At 43.4% G+C, this 19,718-nt stretch overlaps 1 protein-coding gene across 11 annotated transcripts in view; it reads left to right on the forward strand.

Annotated features, from left to right (window-relative positions):
- The window catches only part of eva1ba (eva-1 homolog Ba (C. elegans)), an 85,311-nt gene that overhangs the window by 39,167 nt on the left and 26,426 nt on the right, over positions 1-19,718 (forward strand). For 3 of the 11 annotated variants that reach the window (XM_052036623.1, XM_052036620.1, XM_052036626.1), the window contains one exon: positions 16,816-16,971. The exons of the other annotated variants lie outside the window; for them this stretch is intronic. The gene's annotated coding sequence lies outside the window, so the exon portion shown is untranslated. The remainder of the gene's footprint in view (positions 1-16,815; positions 16,972-19,718) is intronic. 11 annotated transcript variants of the gene reach the window in all.

Raw genomic sequence — 19,718 nt, forward strand, 5'->3', positions numbered from 1 at the left:
ACAGGGAAAAGTTTTAGGGAACACATTTCCCTCATGAAAAACATTCAATACATTCAAGGCTCAATATCATGTTCCTGTTCTCTCCTCATACCTTGGTGTATGTTACTGTAGGTTCCTGTAGTTTCTGGTTATTCAGCCTGTTCTCTCTCCACCAAATGGCCAGTGAGGTGCTTCTGGCCAATATTAGTAACTATCTTGACTATTAACCAGCAATGCTCAGCTCATGAGCATTCATTTACACTAATCCCATTTTATTCTCCCCACAATCCCACCAACTCCCCCCCCCCCCCAGATTCTACCCCTCACCTACACACTAGGGGCAACTTACAGTGGCCAATTAACCTACCAGTCATCCTCCTGCACTTGGAGAAATAGGTGAGAGACCTGGGATCTTAATAGGATTTCCAGGAATTAATTCTGAGATGACAGGATGATTTTTTTTTTGAAAGATCCTTCTCATTTTCTATGATTTTTTTAACCTGTTAAAGATATGAGACTTGTTAAAAGGAAGCTGTTTGATATGAATAGATAAGTGTCTGTTTACTCTCTGCATGGTATGGGAGGGCAGAGAGTGGTAGGTCAGGCTGACCACTGATGTGATGAGGCTGGGGAGTGGGTGAGATGCTGTGTAATGAAACCTCTGAGAATACATCCAGTCAGGACTGTCAGTCATCGCTCATGATGACAGCCCACTGTAACCCTGTCCGCGTATTTGCTGATTTGCTTCAGGCGGCTTCCAGAGAATTTCCTTCAAGATCTCCAATGATTTATACCTCAACTGCAGTGTGGTTATTGCCTCATTTCCAAATGAATCTTTGGATATTTAAACATAGTGGCAAATTTGATCTTTAGGATCTTCAGGGACTTTAGGTTAGGAGTAGACCTCAGCACTACTCCACCATTAATTATACAGTAAAACGCCAATAATCTGACTCCCTCAGGTATTACTTTTATTTCACTTTTTTGTACGTGTCATGCAGTGGTATACTAAATTTTCTAGTGACTCCAGTGAGTTCAAAGGGGGTTGGAAATGCACAAGCAATCCGGACCAGGACTCTGACTGCAAACCCACCCACATTCCTGACCCCTGGTGATCCGGATCTCAACCCTGACTCCAGCTGCACACCCGACTCATCAGCCAGACACCAGTCCCACGTACACTGTGGACCCCCAGCTCACATTCCGGACTAATGAGTGGGTCTGATGCCAGATCATCTGGATATTGAACTAATGCTGGATTATTGTTTTATTGTTGAATGATCTGAGCAGGACCTCAACATTTTCCTGTCTTTCCCTGTTATATAATTACCTAACAGCAAGGGTATTAGAGGAGCAATCAAAGTAGGATGAAGGCTTCATCTTGGCAGAATTTTTGCCCCTCAGGCTCATGATATGTTCAGTCTCAAGACAGGTCCAGTATAGAGGCAACTGGTGTTCATCTTGAGGCTGACTTCCCTGACCGCATCATCTGTCTCTTGGCATACATACTTCTCAGCATCTCAAAATATTACCACTTATCTGCAAGTATAGGTTGCTTGCTTTTTGTTTCAGACTGGGGCAAGTATGTGAGGGGAAGAAATGAAAAGTAAAATTCGTTACCTGACCTTGCACAAAATTGTGGCTTCGCAAATGAATTTCTTGGTGGAAACTGTTGTTTCTCTGCATTGGCTGGAAGCACAGTTTGAGCTCTGACCTTTATCCAAAGGAAACGGTGGGAACCAAGCCAAACAAACCAATCACTGTAATTCATTTTAAAAATGTGGTGCTTCACATAATTGCGGGGAGTATCCTTCCCATTGCCGGATGAGGAGGGAGAATTTTGTATTTAGCAGGACTTTACAGCTGGTGGCTTAGAACCAGTCCCCTAGACATTTATGATTTCCTCAGTTCTGCTATTTTCCATTGGAGTTATTTTTATGATAGGAGGCAACTCTGAAGTTGCTTGAGAATTGTTTTAAAAATACACAAGACATCACAATAATTGTTGGTCTGGTAATCATTGACTGTGGATGGAATCATAACTGTTCAACAAACATTGCCAGTACAAGTCATCAAGCAAGGACCTTCCACATAATCAGATGGCAAACAAAGCAATAAGCCAACCACCTCCTTCCTATCCCATCCCAATACATAGCTTGCTTGCAGCTTATTGCAGTGGATTGAATGGAAAATATGAGACTGCATTTCTCTAGTACCTTACATTACCCTGGATGTGCTAATGAAGAATTTTGGAAGTATAGTCACTGTTGGGATTCAGGAACACGGCCAGCAATAGGGACAGAGCAGCTCAAGAAATGGATCTATATTCTTTGGAGGTTAGAAGAATGAGGGGTGATCTTATCGAAACATATAAGATCCTTAGGGCTAGGGCTTTACTCTTTGGAGCAAAGGAGGATGAGAGGTGACCTGATAGAGGTGTACAAGATGATAAGAGGCATAGATCGAGTGGACAGTCAGAGACATTTTCCCAGGGCAACAATGGCTAACAAGAGGGGGCATAATTTTAAAGTGATTAGAAGAAGGTATAGGGGGCTGTCAGAGGTAAGTTTTTTACACAGAGTGGTGGGTGTGTGGAACGCACTGCCGGCAGAGGTGGTGGGGGCAGATTCATTAGGGACAGTTAGATAGCCACATGAATGATAGAAAACTAGAGGCCTATGTGGGAGGGAAGGTTTAGATAAATCTTAGAGTTGGATAAAATGTCGGCACAATATCATGGGCTGAAGGGCCTGTGCTGTGCTGTAATGTTCTATGTTCTTAGGGGACATGACAAGGTGGATTTTGAGATGTTTCCATTAGCAGGAGAATTTCAAATAAGGGGACACAGTTACACTATTAGGGGCAGTCATTTAAAATTGAGACATGTAGGAACTTTTTATCAAAGAGGGTGATGAATCTCAGGAATTCTCTAGCCTGGAGGGTTGTGGAGGCTAAATCACTTGGGGTATTTAACAAAGCAAAAAGATACATTTTTGAAAGATCGAGGAATTGAGGGCTATGGGGAACTGGCACAGAAGAGGAGATGAGGTCTGTGGGAGATCAGCCATGATCATACTGAATGGTGGGGTAGATTTGAAGGGCTGAATGGCCTATTCCTGCTCCTATTATCTTATTTTTCTAATATAACTTTGTCTCTGAACCATTGTAATTATAATCTTTCTCCAAAACATCTGAGAGCTCAATTCATTGTACCTGCTTGGCCCCCACAAAAAATTGAAGTCAGGGGGAAAAAAGGTAAAATTTTGGTAAATTCTCTCAGTCGGATGAAGTTTGAGCTGATCTTCTGCTCTGATTGTACTAATTTGTTTGCTACAGTATTGTGAGAAAAGTAACTGCACATTTTGTAGCAACAAGCTCAATATCAGAGAACGTTACACACGCACTTTGGCCAGTATTAGTTAATCCGTAGGACTTTAGAACAGCAGAATTTTCTTTCTTTTTTATTAGTAAGGTCACCCTAAACTTGGCAGCACAATAACAGGGCATAAAATGATCTGGCTGCTTGTTCGTACAATGTTGGGAATTGTTGTATAGTCATGTGCTGACTGGATGCTGACAGGGATTTGGAGTTGCTAATGATCTTATGATTTGTCCTCTTGAGGATCAGTTCTACAGCCTGATGTGTCCCAGCAGTAATACGTCTGGTCTCTATTTTAATGATACTTGAAGTACAACAATAAACAGGCCTTGTGTATGGCAATCTTAGGACACAAAAAGCTTTATTTCAATTTGAAGACAGAAGACACTGCAGATGCTTAAATCTGGTTTCTTCTCCCTTCACCAGTCCAGATGAAGGGTCTCGACCCAAAACGCCGACTGTCCATTTGCCTCCATAGATGCTGCCCGACCCACTGAGTTCCTCCAGTTTTTAGTCGGTTTCTTCTCCCTTTGTTCACCGTTCCCATCCCCTCCCCTCTCGCCCTCCCTCGTCTAGTTCCACCTATCACCCACCAGTCTCTGTCCCACCCTCCCTCGAACTGCTATATATTGGCAATCTTTCCTCTTCCCTCTCAGTCCTGATGCAGGGTCTTGACCCGAAACATCAGAAATACAATTTTTGCCTCCACACATGCAGCTCGACCCACTGAGTTCTTCCATCGTTCTTTTACTTTGATGGATTTAGACGACTTGGACCAATGACATAGCGGGAAAGAAGGATGAGATCCTGCAGGCATGTCACAGAGAGCTATCAAAGAGATTAAAGCACAGGATCTATTGCTTAATAATTTTTGGATTACTGCTGGTGCTGTGCACCGGTGTGTAGAAATGGGAGGACCGTGTGAGTGACCCTGTTGCTGAAGAGATGATGTGTGGGAGGGGCTTTAGATCTTTGGGGCACTGGGACTGTTTCTGGGAAATCTGGGATCTGTACATGCCGGACGTGACTGGGTGGGGTATCCTGGGGGAAGGTCGGCGTGTTGTTGAGGAAGGTTTAAACTACCATGAAGGAGGTAAAGGAACTGGCTTCAGATGGAGGTGGAAGGTCGGGGGTCTAAAAAACAAGTTTGGAAGGCAGAAGAAACAAAGACTGGGGGGAATAAATGAAGCTTTATTTTTACCAGGGTTTGTTTATACCTTTAATGCAAAGAGTCCAGGAAATACAGGCGCTGAACTGAGGACATAAAGCGATACGTGGGAATGTGGCGTAATGACCATTACTGGAACATGGTTTGAAGGTGGACAGGCGTGGTAGCTAATCCTTCCTGGTTACAAGGTTTTCAGATCAGATGTGATAGGTGGCGGGTTAGATGTGGGGGAGGCATAGCATTAACGGTTAAGGAAACAAACACAGTCCTGAGGAAGGATGATTTACTGGAAAGGTCAACAAATAAGGCCATATGAGTTGAACTAAGGAATATAAGGGGACATTCACACTGATGGGATAGTTCACTGAGCTCCCAATCAGTCAGAGGGAGATAGAAGAGCAAATACGTTGACTAATTTCTGAGAAGTGCCAAAATGATAAGGTAGCTGTAGCAGGCAATTTCAAATACCCACACATTAACTGGGACAGTACTGGACCAAAAGGGAGCCGAATTCACAAAATGCATTCAACGTAGCAAATTCAACAAGAGGGGCAGTTCTAGACAGAGTCTGAACCTGAATAATTGGAAATGTAGATAGCGGAAGAGTATAATGGGGTAGTATTCATTACTATGCTAATTCTAACTGAATTATGGAAAGACCAAAGACGAAAAGTTCTGAATTGGGTTAAGGCCAGCTTTACTAGGCTGAGGTATGATTTAGTGAAGATGGACTGGAAAGAGCTAATTGAGGGTAAGTCAGTGTCAGAGCCGTGGGAGGCACTTGGGTATCAGACAGTCATGGTTCAGAACAAATTAAAAGAAAAGAACCCATTAAAAGAAAAGGAACAGCTCCTAATACCAGACTCCCAAGGATGACAAGGAGTAGATAAAGCCGGAAAAAGCCAAGGTAGGAAGTTTATGACAGATATCAATCTACTTAGCACTGAAAGTTTGGAGCAGTTTTGGAAGGACAGCAATTAAATTAAAATGTAAATTAGGAAGGCAATGAGGATAGACAAAAAATATTGGCAGGTAAAATCGAGGAGAACCCTAATGTTCTACCAAAGGTGTGAAGGGGGAGAAGAATAGAAAGAGAGGATCTTATGAGAGACCAAACCAGCAGTCTGAGTGTGGAGGTGGAAGGTGTGTATAGGTCTGAATGGATACTTTGGATTAAACTTTATGAAAGTGATAGATAATACAGACAATGTAATTAAGGAGAAAAAATGTGAATAATTTGTCATTAGAAACATAGTGCCTATGTTAAATGGTGCAACATTTAAAAAAATGTATGTTGCCATATCCAGGTAAAATATATTCCTGTCTTTTAAGAGAAGCAAGGGGGGAAATAGCATAGGGTGTGACTGTGATTTTCCAAAGTTCTTTGGAAAGGATGCGGTGCTGGAATACTGGCAAAGTGATGACGTGGAACCTTATTTAAAAAGGGAGAAGGGGGACAGACCGTGTAACTACAGTCAGCCTGACATCAGTGGTGGGAAAATTTGTGGAAAGAATCCTGAAGGATGACACAAGAGAGTACTTGGAGAGGTACAGCTTAACCAGGGACAGTCAGATTGGATTTGTTGAGCAAAGGTGGTATCCAGTTAACCTAATCTTTTGAGGAGATACCAACTTTTTGATGAGGATAGGCCATTTGATCCTTGGGTTTGAGCAAAGCATTTAATAAAGCCCAACTTGCCAACTTGATCAAGAATGTAACTGCCCATGGGATCCAAGGAAAGTGGTAAATTCAATTTAAAAAAAGCGACAGTAAGCAAAGGGTTAAAGGAGGTAAGAATTAGTGACTGAAAGGGTCTATGCAATGGTCTCAGTGTGCAATGATATGCAGGGTATCAGCACTCAGTACTAGACCTCTTGTTTTTTTGTGGTCCATGTAATAATTTGGACTTAAATATAGTGGGTACAAGTAAAAAATTTGCTGATGATGCTAAAATTGGTAGTGTGATTGATAATGAGAAAGTAAGTTTTAGTTCACAGGAAGATTTCAGTGGACTGGTTCGGTGGGCAGTTGGTATTCAGTCTGGAGAAGTAGGGTACGCATTTGGGCAGGGCAAACAAGGAGAGGAAATGCTCCATAAGTAGTGGGGAACTAAGAGGTATGGAGCAAGAGAGGAATTTTGATGTAGATACTTGCAACTCCCTGAAGGCAGCAGGAGAGATAAGGTGGTTAAGAAGGCACAAGATGCCTCCCTCTATCGGCTGAAGCATAGAATACAAGGGTAAGGATGCTATGCTGGAAGTAAATTAAATGCCAGTTAGACCACAGCTAGAATACTGTGTATCATTTAGGTCAAAACATTACAGGACGGATGGAATGCCACTCGAGAGTGTGTAGAGAAAGCTGATAAGAATGTTGCTCAGTCTTGAGAAATATAGTTATGAGGAGAGACTTTCTTGGCTGGGATTATTTTCTTTGGAACAAGGGGGAATGAGAGGAAATTTAAAATTGAGGGCCCAGCCACTGGAAGCAGTAAGGGCCTTTATCCTTCAGCAGAGAAGTCAGTAACCAAGGGTCATAGATCTGTTAATTCGTAGAAAGGTTTGAGAGAAGTTGGAGGGAGAAAAGTTTTCATTCCCCAAGTGCTGGGGATCTGGATCTCGCGGTCTGAAAGGTGGTGGAGGAGAAACCCTTGGCTCCCTTAAAAAATACTTGGGCGGGCACTTGTGGAGATGTAACTCATAGGGTTCAAGGAAGTGTACACCTGAAGCCTATTTTTGGCCGGAATGAGCATGATGGGCAAAGTGGCCTCCTCTGCTGTAAATTTCCATGATTCTGCTCTTAAAGATGATGATAATTGTTACTCAGAGAGATAAAATCCATTCAGCAACCAGTTTAGAGATCCGCAGAGTAAAACATGCAAAAGGTCCAGGGCCATCAACAACTAATGGAAACACAGGGGATGGGAGGTCAAAAGTGAAGAGACATGACCAATTTTTGCTGAATTTTGTAATGATTTTTGAGTCCTGAAATGCAAAGTTTGCAAAGTGAAGCTGCATCAATAACTCTCCTCTTGAATTGAAATCAGGAGTGAATTTAAGACAGAGAGCATCCTGGTTTGTATCCAGTGTTCATTTAATAGATTACTGCCAGATGGGAGCACCTGACCTCCCAATGGTTTACACAGCAGCAATCTACCAAAGTAAAGAGTTTCTTCTCTTGAGGTTGATAGAGTGCACTTGCTATATAGTGTGTCCACTGGATACATCATACCCAGGTGTTTAGCTTCTGTGTGCTCTTTTTACTTACACAGTCCTAGAAATTCAATTGCAGAGTCTGTCTTTTTATACCTCATACAATTGAAATCAAATCAATCACTGAACCAATCACCAGTTCCTTGTGCTAACAAAACACAATGTGAATGGGAATCGGTTGCCTCCCAGCGTGCATTGTGTAATGAATTGACCTGTACGATCGGTATGCAAGACAAGTTTTTCACTGTACCTCGGTACAAGTGACAATAATAAACCAATCCCAATACTAGTTCAATTCTGACCTCCGTCGCTGTCTGTATGTTTGCACGTTCTCCATGTGACTGCATGGGTTTCCTCTGAATGCTCTGGTTTCCTCCCGTGTTCCAAAGATATGTAGGTTAATTGTCCAATGTAAATTGCTCCTAAAGTGTAGGTGAGTGGTAGAATCTCAGGGAATTGATGGGAATATGGGAAAAATAAAATGGGAATAGTGTAGGATTTGTGTAAATGGTGATTTATGGTTAGTGTGGACTCGATGGGTCGACGGACCCGTTTCCATGCTATGTGACCCAATGCGGAGAAAGCTTGGGTCAGTATTATTTAAAGGGACAGTCCCCACCTGAGCTGCTATTGGGGACTTCAACAAAGAAGAGAACTTGTTATTCTTCTGCAATGAATGAATGGGTGAGATGTAACAGAAATTGACAGATAAGGTCTATTTCCTTTGTCAGAGGGCAAACTGCTCCGACTTTCCACTCCAATGATGTCAGGGAACTCAGGTGCCTGCTCCTGTGACCATCCTGTCACCGTAGCATAAGGTCAGTCAACTCGTCTCCACCACTTATAAGATAAGATATCTTTAGTCACACGTACATTGAAACACACAGTGAAATGCACCTTTAGCGTAGAGTGTTCTGGGGGCAGCCCGCAAGTGTCGCCATGCTTCTGGCGCAGCATCAGACCCCTTGACTGTTGTCACTTGGAGTTCCCATTATGGTGAGACACTCTGCAGGTAACTTTGTGCCTCTTGCACACCTCCTACATTTAGGAGTGGCTACAGATGATTATTGTTACTGTGTGCGACCCTCCTAAAGACCAGGACATCGTGATGCTTAAGTACATGACACGTGCACAAGAAAATCACTGCAATCCTGGGTGACGTATGGGTCCTTCCCACAGTCTCTACTTCATAGAATGTTATAGCATGGAGGAGAACATTTGCTTTAATGTGGTAGAGATGACTGGGTAATTCCCTGTCAATCCAGTTTGCAACCTACCCATCTGCCTGTGATTGGGATTGATCTCGTGTGTAACAGGTAACTATTCTGCATTCACTGTGTTTTGCTGGAGAACTGATTGGAAGACACAAAGTCATAAATCCTATGATCACTGTCATAGGACTTATGACTTTATGTTGAGACTCCTATTACATCGTCTCCGTTTGCCGAGAGTAGACTCGGTTTGTTGAAGTGTGCAGAAACCCTGTCATAGTAAACTCAGTGTGTTGCAGTGTATAACACACAGAGGGTGGTGAATCACTGGAATTCTCTGCCCCGGGGGGCTCTGTCATTGATTGCATTCAGAATCGGGAGCAATAAATTTCCGCAAATATTAAAGAATCAAGGGATACAGGAATAGTGCCGGAATATGGCAATTGAGATAGTAGATCAGCCATGACCTTGTTGAATGGCAGAGTGGGCTTGTGGGGCTGGATCCCACTCTTATTTCTTGTATTTCTGTGTATAAAGAGTGTTTGCCTTTATACGCTGAGGATAGACTCAATTCGGTATAGTGTCCAGAGACTGTTTAAGTAGACTTTGCTAGGCATAAACTCATAATGTTGCATTATGTTAAAGCTATATTTAAGGAGACTGCTGGCTCTGTGTAGACTCAATTTACTGTGGTGCACAAAGATTCTGTTCAAACAGACTTTGTTGAACACAGAAGTGTTGTGTGTGAAGGCTCTGTTTAAGTAAACCCGTTTTGCTGGGCATAGATTCAGTTAGCTGTTGTATGCATATACTTGGGAGTTCATTGATAGAGCAGAGGCTGCCTCTTTTGGCTATATCATCCTGTTAGGCAGTCTCTGCGGATTGAAAATGACTTGATTCAATTCCAGTTCTATGGGTTCTAAGGTGGTTTAGGAGGCTAATGCAGGGGCCACAGACTCTTCCACAGATGAGGCAGGAAGTGTCTGAAGGAGTGAGCAGCTGCGTAGTTTGAGAGGATTTATACTCCTTCTGTATAGCGCATTTAGCTCAGGTGACCAGGTACAAAATTCTGGGCAATGCTGTTTAAATTGCTTCTGCTGCTTGCTGTGAATGTGGATCTGCTTGGTTGTAAGCCTGCCATATATTCCACCCACCTCCATGTCAGTGGTTAGTTCAGTGAGGTCAACGTTAACCCCTCCCTCCGTGAGAGAGATTCAGATGATGCTTTAAAATTAAAAATCAAGGTAAGCCTTTCTAATCTGCTACCTGGTCACCCAGCATCAAATTTTACGCACCGGCTTGCAAGGATTATAATGTTTCCTGTTGGGGGAGGCAAAGACCTAATGAACATATTTGAACCAGGTTTGCACAACATAGTTGGGAGATTGATTTAAATGTTTTGGCTGCAGGCTGCACTTTAGGACTTGGCTGAAGCCAACCGCAATAGGTTAGTGCTTTGGAGAATAGCCTCTCAAGTGAGACTTCTGCTGATTTCTCTCAGCTGCCAGTGATTGGCCCCAATTGTTAATTTGTCTATATGCCTGTCAGAAATCAAAGGTAACACATCATAATAACTCTGCCACTAAATTTGCCACTGATCTGCTTTTGCAGTGTAGTTATTGGTGTCGAAATTGCTGCCTTAGGCAGAGCAAGGTCCCACAGGTAACAATGTTTATTTAGATTGACCTTTTGAGATTAATCTGCTTCAGGGACGTGGGTTGAGGGAAGTTACACGGTGTGTAAGGAATAACTCCCCTGCTCTTCTATGCAATTAGAGACACAGCACAGAAACAGGCCCTCGACACGTCAACCCCAAGCCAACATCAGCCACTCATTTACACTAATCCCGCCCCAGCACATCTTACTCTCTTCACATTCCCCATCAACTCATCTACACGCCAACGGTAACATACAGCAGAGCGTTAACCTACCGACCCGCACGTCTTTGAGAGGTGGGAGGAAGCTGGAGCACCTGGAGGAATCCCAGGGAGAAGGTGCAAACTCCACACCGACGTCACTGGGGGTCAGGATTGAACCCATGTTGCTGGACCTGTGACACAGCAGCTCTACTGGCTGCACCGCTGAGATGCCCAATCTTTGAAGTTCACCTGACAGGGCTGATAGGACTATAATTTTCCCTGGAGTGGAACTTGGAACATTTGTCTCAGAGATGCAAGATCTGCCCTGAAGTAATCAATTTGGCAAATGCTCTGCAGTCACTTAGTCCTTCTTTGCTGAAGGAGATGTAACCATCTCTTCCTAGCCAAGAGAAAGAATTTCATATGTGTATCAGAAAGCAGGAATTTCTTCTTCAGATAACATACTTGGACTCATGGCTCTAGTACCAGTTGGCTAATGTCGCAACTGTAATCTGTAAAAAAAAACTCACTGGGACATTGTGTGATTTAGCCGGTCAGAGAGGTCTGTGCATCAAGTTAATAGTCCCTCTCTCCATTCTACTGCTTCCCATCAACCACTGTTTTTAAAATCCTTTACGAAAAAGCAACAACCAAACCCATTAAAGTTATTTAGATTTTCTTGATTGTTGTTTTAGTGTGATGTATTTATTCTGTGTGAAACCTGACATTCACAATGTTGCATGTGCAGAGTTATTCATAAACAGAAATTCCATACATTGCAGTGGTTACATTCCACAGAACTGGAAAACCACAGCCGGAATGTCAGTTTATTTAACAAAAAAAACACAAGAACCGGAGTTTTCCAGAATATGGTCTATTCTGGGCTCCAAGAGTAGCTTAAACCCAATCCACCTGGCATATTGTACTGCCGTGCAAACGTTCAGCACTCTACAATTATTTCTCTGTTCTGACCCTTATGCCCAGTCTCTCTCCATTCTGTCCACCTTCTGCATCTGATCTACCTCCTTCTTCCAGCCTTCCTCTTGCCTCCTCGCCCTTGGTCTGCTTCAGACACTTGTCTGGGCTCTTGTCTTGCCTCCATTCTGGGTCTGTGTCTCAGTCTGTTCTCTGTTTCCTTTCTGCCAGAGGAATCAATCATTATTTTTGGATTTGTTAAGCTCAGGGATGAAATATTTTACATACATAGTTTCAAACACTGTCGGGTCAAGTAGTAGTCATGCAATCTAGATTAAAGCTCCCTCCACACTACCTCATAAATGAGTGACTCAAGATCAATGGCCCCACTGCACCAATGCAACATCCCATTCTCCACACCTGCCATTATGGATGGGATTTCTTATTAGTATCAGATTGTGGGGCAGGATTGATTCATTTCAATGGATGCTTAGATGTTCCCGTTATTCACATTCTTCTAACAGAAATGGCATGTCATGTGAAACCAATGTGAGATTCATGATGAAACAAATCGCCATTAGCAATTCTTCACCAACTCTCCTCAAGGTGTGTTGCCCCAAAGGAGAATTGCTCACAACTCAAGCTGTTCAAGCTGATAAATCACAATTGGCCAATGGGCCTGCAAGATGATGATAAATTACTTCCTGGTTAAATATCTTTTACCATGTGAAGCTGCAGTGGATGCGAGATTCCCTGTGTAATCTGAATGCTCCCAGTCTGTGAAGCAAACACAATTTAATTGGAATCTGGGAACATTTCAAGTCCATGGTCAGGCCAAGCCAAAGACTCTTCCCATAACTTTTTATAAAATCTCAGCCAAAATATTTCATTGGGGTTTGTGCTGATCTCAACCACTGTATAATTTTACTTGTTATGTGGTATTTTGTGAGAATATATTAGTTGCGTAAGTTATTCTGTTCACCAGCAGGGACCAAGATGTCAAACCTGGCGATTTATTAACAGATGTGGAATATTAGTTCAGATGAGGCCAGCAGTCTCCTGGCACAGTTGCCATCCTGGCAAGGTTGTCCTGGAGACCCTGTGATTAACCTTTGCTATGAGCATCCCAGGGGAGAAATCAGTGGGGTTTTTAAAAGGTAATTATTCACAATCTCACCTACTAATCAAAAGAAAAACATTGGGGCTGGGAAAGAAAGGATATTTGGCTGATGGTCAAGAATTATCCAGCCATGCAGAATAATGATGGCTCTGTTTGCTTTCCCATTGGTGAGACAGCAGTGCACTGTGATGATAGATGTGTTGGATGAGCAATGGTAAGTGCATGGGAGTGGGACAGTTGGAGCAATGAGGTCACGTGATGGAACCTCCTGGTGTAGATTACGTCCAGCCAGAGTTGGCAATGCCGTCACCTGGTATCCATTGCAAGATGACTCTTGGATAGTTCGAGAGCGCCTCGCACTAGGACCCCTAGTTAGGATTTACAATCTTGTAAGTGATACTGAGCCAAAACTGGTGTGGGGTCTTTCATCTATTGATTTCCAACAGAATGAAGCTGGCAATGTTGAGGAAAAGCCGGTGATCACTGATGGAAAGTTTGCTTGGAGAGACTCTGTATTAGGGTTAGATTAGTCTCTCTCCCACATCCTCTTCCATCCATGGTGCAATGATCCTCTGAACAATGGTGACGTAGACAGAATACACTGGATACCAGTGTCCATAAAGCTGACTGTCACCAGAGATATCTTATTCTAGTTCTTTCCCCTTCAACCCTAAGACTAGTGTTAAAGACTAATTTTTTTTTGGAAAGTGAAGCCACCAAGCATTGAATTGATAACATCTGGTAAGTATTAACAAACACACTTACTGCACTTTGACAATAACCCTTCTCTGAACAGCATTTGAATATTTCTTTTCCCCCAGTTTTTTCATGAGATTCAGTAGCAATTGTTTGGCTTAGGTGAACAACCTTCTGAGTATTTTGTTGAGAGGTTAAAAACACAGCAGGAAATATTTGCAGCACTTCTCTACAGGCAAGGACTCTGCAGTTTGTGTTTGAAACCCAAGGCTAGGGGACTGGGAATTGCATTCCACAATTACCGCTGGGCATTTATACAGAATAGAAATAACTGGGCTGATATAATGTAGATCAGGCTCTTGTTGATATTTGGAGCATTTACATATGTTTGGGTATCACTGTTATCACTACAGCTTTTTTCACTGTCAAACTTCAGTTTCATGTAATTTGATCATTATCCTGTAATTGCCTTTCACCGCTGGAGTTTTTTCCTTTGAGTTCTGCAAAGGTTTACATATCTTTACATATTTTCTTTTAAGTCATTCTCAGTATAAGAAAATAAGAACATGAACAGAAGTGGGAGTGGGCTATTTGACCACTGGTGTCTGCTCCACCTTTAACCAAGACCACGGCCGATCTTTGAACAGTGCTACTTTCCTATACTAACTCTAAGTTTCTGAGTCCCTTACTACTGAGAAATCTAGTGCTCTTTAATATACACAGTGACTGATCCTCGACGACCCCCCCGAGTGAAGAACTGCAGAAGTTCACTACGCTGGAGGTGAAGAAATTTCTTCTCATTGTGGTCCTGAGGTTTTGAGATTGTGACCCCTGGTTCTAGACACACCATCCAGGGGAAATATTATCCCTGCATCCACACTTTCAAACCCCATAAGAGTTTCATACATTTCAGTGAGATCACATCTCATTCTTCCAAATTCAAGAGAACCCAGCCTCTTCGATCTCTCCTCATACAACAAAGCCACTATTCCAGGAATTGATCTAATGAATGTTCTCTCCCTCTACCACAAGTATATTTTTCCTTCATATCCATTCTGCCCTTTGAACCTATACTACCCCTTGCAGAGCTGCTTCCAAGGGACAGCATTGGCTTGAAGGGCAGAATAGATATGAAGGTAGTGCAGGAAAGTTTTGTGGAAGTGAAAGATCAGCTGTTGATATTGAGGAGCATGCACAAGGCTTCAGAAGGCCTGCCCCTTCTACTTCTTGCATTCTTATGTTCTTACACAAGAAGACCATACCTGTACACAATAGTTTGTTTGCAGTCACAGCAGTGTAATTATTGCAAGACATCCCTTCTCCTGCACTTGAAACCTCTTGTAAACACAGCCAATATACCTTTTGCCTTTCTAATGTCTTGTACTTGCAGTGATTTTTGTAGAATGACACCCATATCTCTTGAACAACTTTTAATCTCTCACCATTTATCTGGTGACATTGGATGTGCTGACATGTAACTTCCATCCATAAATTGGTAGAACTCAACACTTTGTGGGCCATCTTGATAAGAGGTTGAAATCCCTCAGACCAGGTGAGGTAAGAGTGACAGACTTCTTCCCTTAATGAGAATAATGAAGCAAATAGCAAGCTGATTGCTTCATGGTCACTTTTACTGATGCTGCTACAGATTGCTTGGCGTATTACCAATCATTAAATGTTTGCACCTATGCACATTGTTGTCAATGGGGGCCTTGAAATTCTATCACAGTGCAATGTTTATGTGTACTTTTCGGTGGAATTTCACCTAAAAGCTGATGGTTGAATGTTTTTTTTTGTAACTTTTGCATTGAGCTTTAACTTCACAATTTTGCGTTCTATGAGTCCCAGAGTTTTCTGTTTATTTGTAGTCACGTCCATGCATCTGAACACCATTTCTATGCAACTAGTACATAGGTGAGTGGCCCCACCTAACAACAACCTCTCCCTCTCACGGACACATTTCCAACTTCGAATAACTCCCCAGCTGACTGCAAATCCAGACTCCTCCAGCAGCTGATTGTGAGCCCTCCCCCCACCACCTTTATGCTCAACTGCACCCTCATCACCCCTTCTACAGCTGAAATCCCGTGACCTGCAACGATACAACCTGCCTTCTTTCCTCCACAGTGGTGAAGTGAGCAAGTCCTTTGATCATGCATAAACCTGTTCTATTGCACGTGAAGCCTTGGGCTCAGACACCATAGAACTTCGTAGTGGTGAACTCTAACGCATATTGTACGTTGCCCCCACACACGGCACGTCCCTTCGAGGCTGAATGTTTTGTCTTGGGCATACTTGTAAAGGATATTTGGCGATTTTCCCAAGTCCTCCCATGAATGACTCCTTTGCTTTATCAGTGCCCAGCATTTTCAGTGAACATCCCAGAGAATGCCAAAGTTATTTGGAAGCAAGTCCTGTCTTGCAGAGGTGAGACTGGGAGCTTAAATAGAGAGGGCAAGCCTCCAGAATTGATTGGCATTAAAACTTAATCTGGGCAAAATCATATGGAATAAGCAATATATCAGCTGAAGAGAATGGCTACTTCAGTGATAGGTAGGAATTATCCAATTAAGTAATGGAAAGATTGGTGTGAAAGGGCAGAGCATTGTGATCATGGATGGTTGGGTGATTAGTGATGGGAAAGTGGAGTGGGGTTCATTGAAGATGGCGGGGGGGAGTCACTGCTAGAATACACCTACCAAGCCAGGTCTTCAGATGAGTAGCGAGGGTGGGGCATGATCCCAGTGGGTAATGAATATGGACATTGGAGGGTGGCAGGATGTGGGGCCATCCTAAAGGTGGGAAGGGGGCTTCCTGTGATAAGGAGGAACTAGCATTGCTATAAGTGGGTAGGTACACAGTGGCTGGACATTGATGAAGTCTCCACTGCAGAGGTTCAAATCTCTCTCAGGGATTAACAGCAAAGAAGTGATGGACAGATTTTTTTTGCGCCCACACTATATTATAGTTTGGGCACATGGCCTGGAAAGGTGGTGGAATTAGAGTCATCCAGCACAGAAACAGGCCCTTCAGCCCAACTGGTCCATGCTGACCCAAATGCCCATCTAAGCGAGTCCCATTTGCAAGTAGATTCAACAATAACCTTTTAAAGGGAATTGTAAATTTATGAAAAGGGAATAGAATGCCAGGCTGCAGAGAGAGAAGGAGCAGAATGGGAATAATTAGACTGTACTTTCAAATCGCTGGCTCAAGTCCGGTGACCTTCTTTTGTTCTGGGAGGTTCTATAATTAGCTCTTCTCCTTGCTTCTTAAAGCCTGAGGAGGAACAAGGGAAAATGAACAGAAAGCACTGATTTCTTGTCCCACTGTTTGGATTGTTATTCCTGGTCTCTCGTTTACTGGACTATACGAACTGATCATTATCAACCTTCTCCTCTGTGGACTTCACCAGCGCTGAATCCATTGTTCCAGTGAGTAATCTCATCTAGTCTGCACTATTTTTAAAAAGACAATTAAATGTATTGAAATAGTTACATTAAGCTCTCCTGGGGCAATGGATGTAGTTTCACCATGCTGGTGTTTTACTGAGTTGTACAGAACAGGAGGCTCCTTAGTGCAGTCTGCAATCTGGGCTGTGTTTACTGGGGTGCCTCAGCCTGCTTCAAGGTCCCTTTACTTGGGAGGGGGATAAAGCATGCAGGGCTTGAACACTGTGTAGTGAGCTATTAGTGTATGGATGCCAGACGAGAGGAGGAACTGGCTTGAAACTGTGCAGATTAGTTGAGGTTTAACTCTAGCCTCTACCATTGACACAAGTAAGGAATTTAAAAATGTAGGAAATAGTTCATTCTGTGTCCAGAGTTGCTGCAGTGAACACCGTTGATCATACAAACAAGTCACAGTGTGTCAGTGATGGAGTGGGCAGATGTTGAATCCAGCGGCAGTAGCATCACCTTGTCTTGGATGGTTTTGTTGTTTTGAGCGTCACTGCCCATTGGTGAGGTGAGTCTTCCAACATGAACACCCTGCAGATGTTGGAAATCTGAAATAAGAACAGAAATTGGTGGAAGTACATTCAGTGGAGGGGGGAACAGTGTCTTGAATCTTGAGGTTTTTGGGTGAGGGAGAGATTTTGGGGGCAGCACAGTGACACCATTAGTCACAGCTCTATTGATCCGGGTTCAATCCTGACCTCTGCTGTCTGTGTGGAGTTTGCACGTTCTCCCTGTGACCAGGTACGTTTACTCTGGGTACTCCAGTTTCTTCCCACATCCCAACGACGCTCAGGTAGATGGATTACTTGGCCAAATGAAAAACACGATGATGCTGGAGGAGCTCAACAGGCCAGGCAGCATCCATGGAGAAAAGCAGGTGGTCAACGTTTCGGGTCAGGACCCTTCTTCGGGATTACTTGGCCAGGTGGGTGGTAGGATCTGGGGGTAGTTGACAGGGATCCCATAGTTATGCAGCACAGAAACAGACCCTTCCACCCACCACATCTGCACCAATCATTGTGCCCAACTAAACCTGTCCCATTTACCCACATTAGCCCTTTCTATGCCTTGGCGATTCGTGTCTGTCGAGATACTTTAAGTGTTGTGAGAGTATCTGCTCCATTCCAGACATCAACCACTCTCTGTGTGAAAAGAATCTCCCTCAGATCCTCTTATACATATCCCCCTCTTGTGTTAGACACGCTCATCCAAGGGAAAAAGATTCTTATTACCTACATTGTGTATCCCCCTTATAATTGTGTACACCTCTGTCAGGTCATCTCCTCAGCCTCCTCCACACCAGTCTCTCCTGATAACTAAAGTCCTCCAATCCAGGCACTATCTGGTGAATCTCCTCTGCACCTTCTCCAGTGCAATCACATCCTTCCTGTAGTATGACCAGAACTGCACGCAGTACTCCAGCTGTGGACCAGGCAATGCGTTATAAAGTTGTAGCGTGATGTCCTTGTTTTATATTCTATGCAAGGCTGATGAAGGCAAGACAACAGGATGCTGGAGGAACTCAGCAGGTCAGGCAGCATCCGTGGAGAAAAGCAGACGGTCAATGTGTCGGCTCAGGACCCTTCTCCAGACAAAACATTGACCATCTGCTTTTCTCCACGGATGCTGCCTGACCTGCTGAGTTCCTCCAGCATCATCGTGTTTTTTTCATCTAGATTCCAGTGGTTGCAATCCTTTGTTTCTCTGATGAAGGCAAGAATCCCAAATGAGTTCTTTAGTACCCTATCTACTTATGCAGCCACTTTAGAACCATAGAACAATACAGCACAATACAGGGCCTTCAGCCTACCATGTTGTGCCAACCTTTAAACCATGCCTAAGACTATCTAACCCCTTCCTCTTACATATCCCCCTATTTTAAATTCCTCCATATGCTTATCTAACAGTCTCTTGAACTCAACCAACGTGCCTGCCTCCACCACCATCCCAGGCAGCACATTCCATGTCCCAACCACTCTCTGGGTGGAAAAACCTCCCTCTGATATCTCCCTTGAACTTCCCACCCATTACTTTAAAGCCATGCCCTCTTGTATTTAGCATTGGTGCCCTGGGAAAGAGGCGCTGGCTGTCCACTCTATCTATTCCTCTTAATATTTTGTACACCTGTATCACGTCTCCTCTCATCCTCCTTCTCTCCAGAGAGTAAAGCCCTAGCTCCCTTAGTCTCTCCTCATAATCCATAATCTCCAATCCAGGCAGCATCCTGGTAAATCTCCTCTGCACCCTTTCCAATGCTTCCACATCCTTCCTATAATGAGGCGACCAGTACTCCAAGTGTGGTCTAACCAGAGTTTTGTAGAGCTGCATCATTACCTCATGGCTCTTAAACTCGATCCCACGACTTATGCTAACATCCCATAAGTTTTCTTAACTACCCTATCCACCTGTGAGGCAACTTTCAGTGATCTGTGGATATGAACCCCCAGATCCCTCTGCTCCTCCACACTGCCCAGTATCCTGCCATTAACCTTGTACTCCGCCTTGGAGTTTGTCCTTCCAAAGTGTACCACCTCACACTTCTCTGGATTGAACTCCATCTGCCACTTGTCAACCCAGCTCTGCATCCTATCAATATCCCTCTGCAAGCTTCAACAGCCCTCCAAACTATCCACAACACCACCAACCTTTGTGTCATCTGCAAACTTGCTAACCCACCCTTCTACCCCCTCATCCAAGTCATTAATAAATATCACGAAAAGTAG

This window comes from Pristis pectinata, chromosome 22 (assembly GCF_009764475.1).
Source record: "Pristis pectinata isolate sPriPec2 chromosome 22, sPriPec2.1.pri, whole genome shotgun sequence".
In the NCBI taxonomy this organism is placed as follows: domain Eukaryota; kingdom Metazoa; phylum Chordata; class Chondrichthyes; order Rhinopristiformes; family Pristidae; genus Pristis; species Pristis pectinata.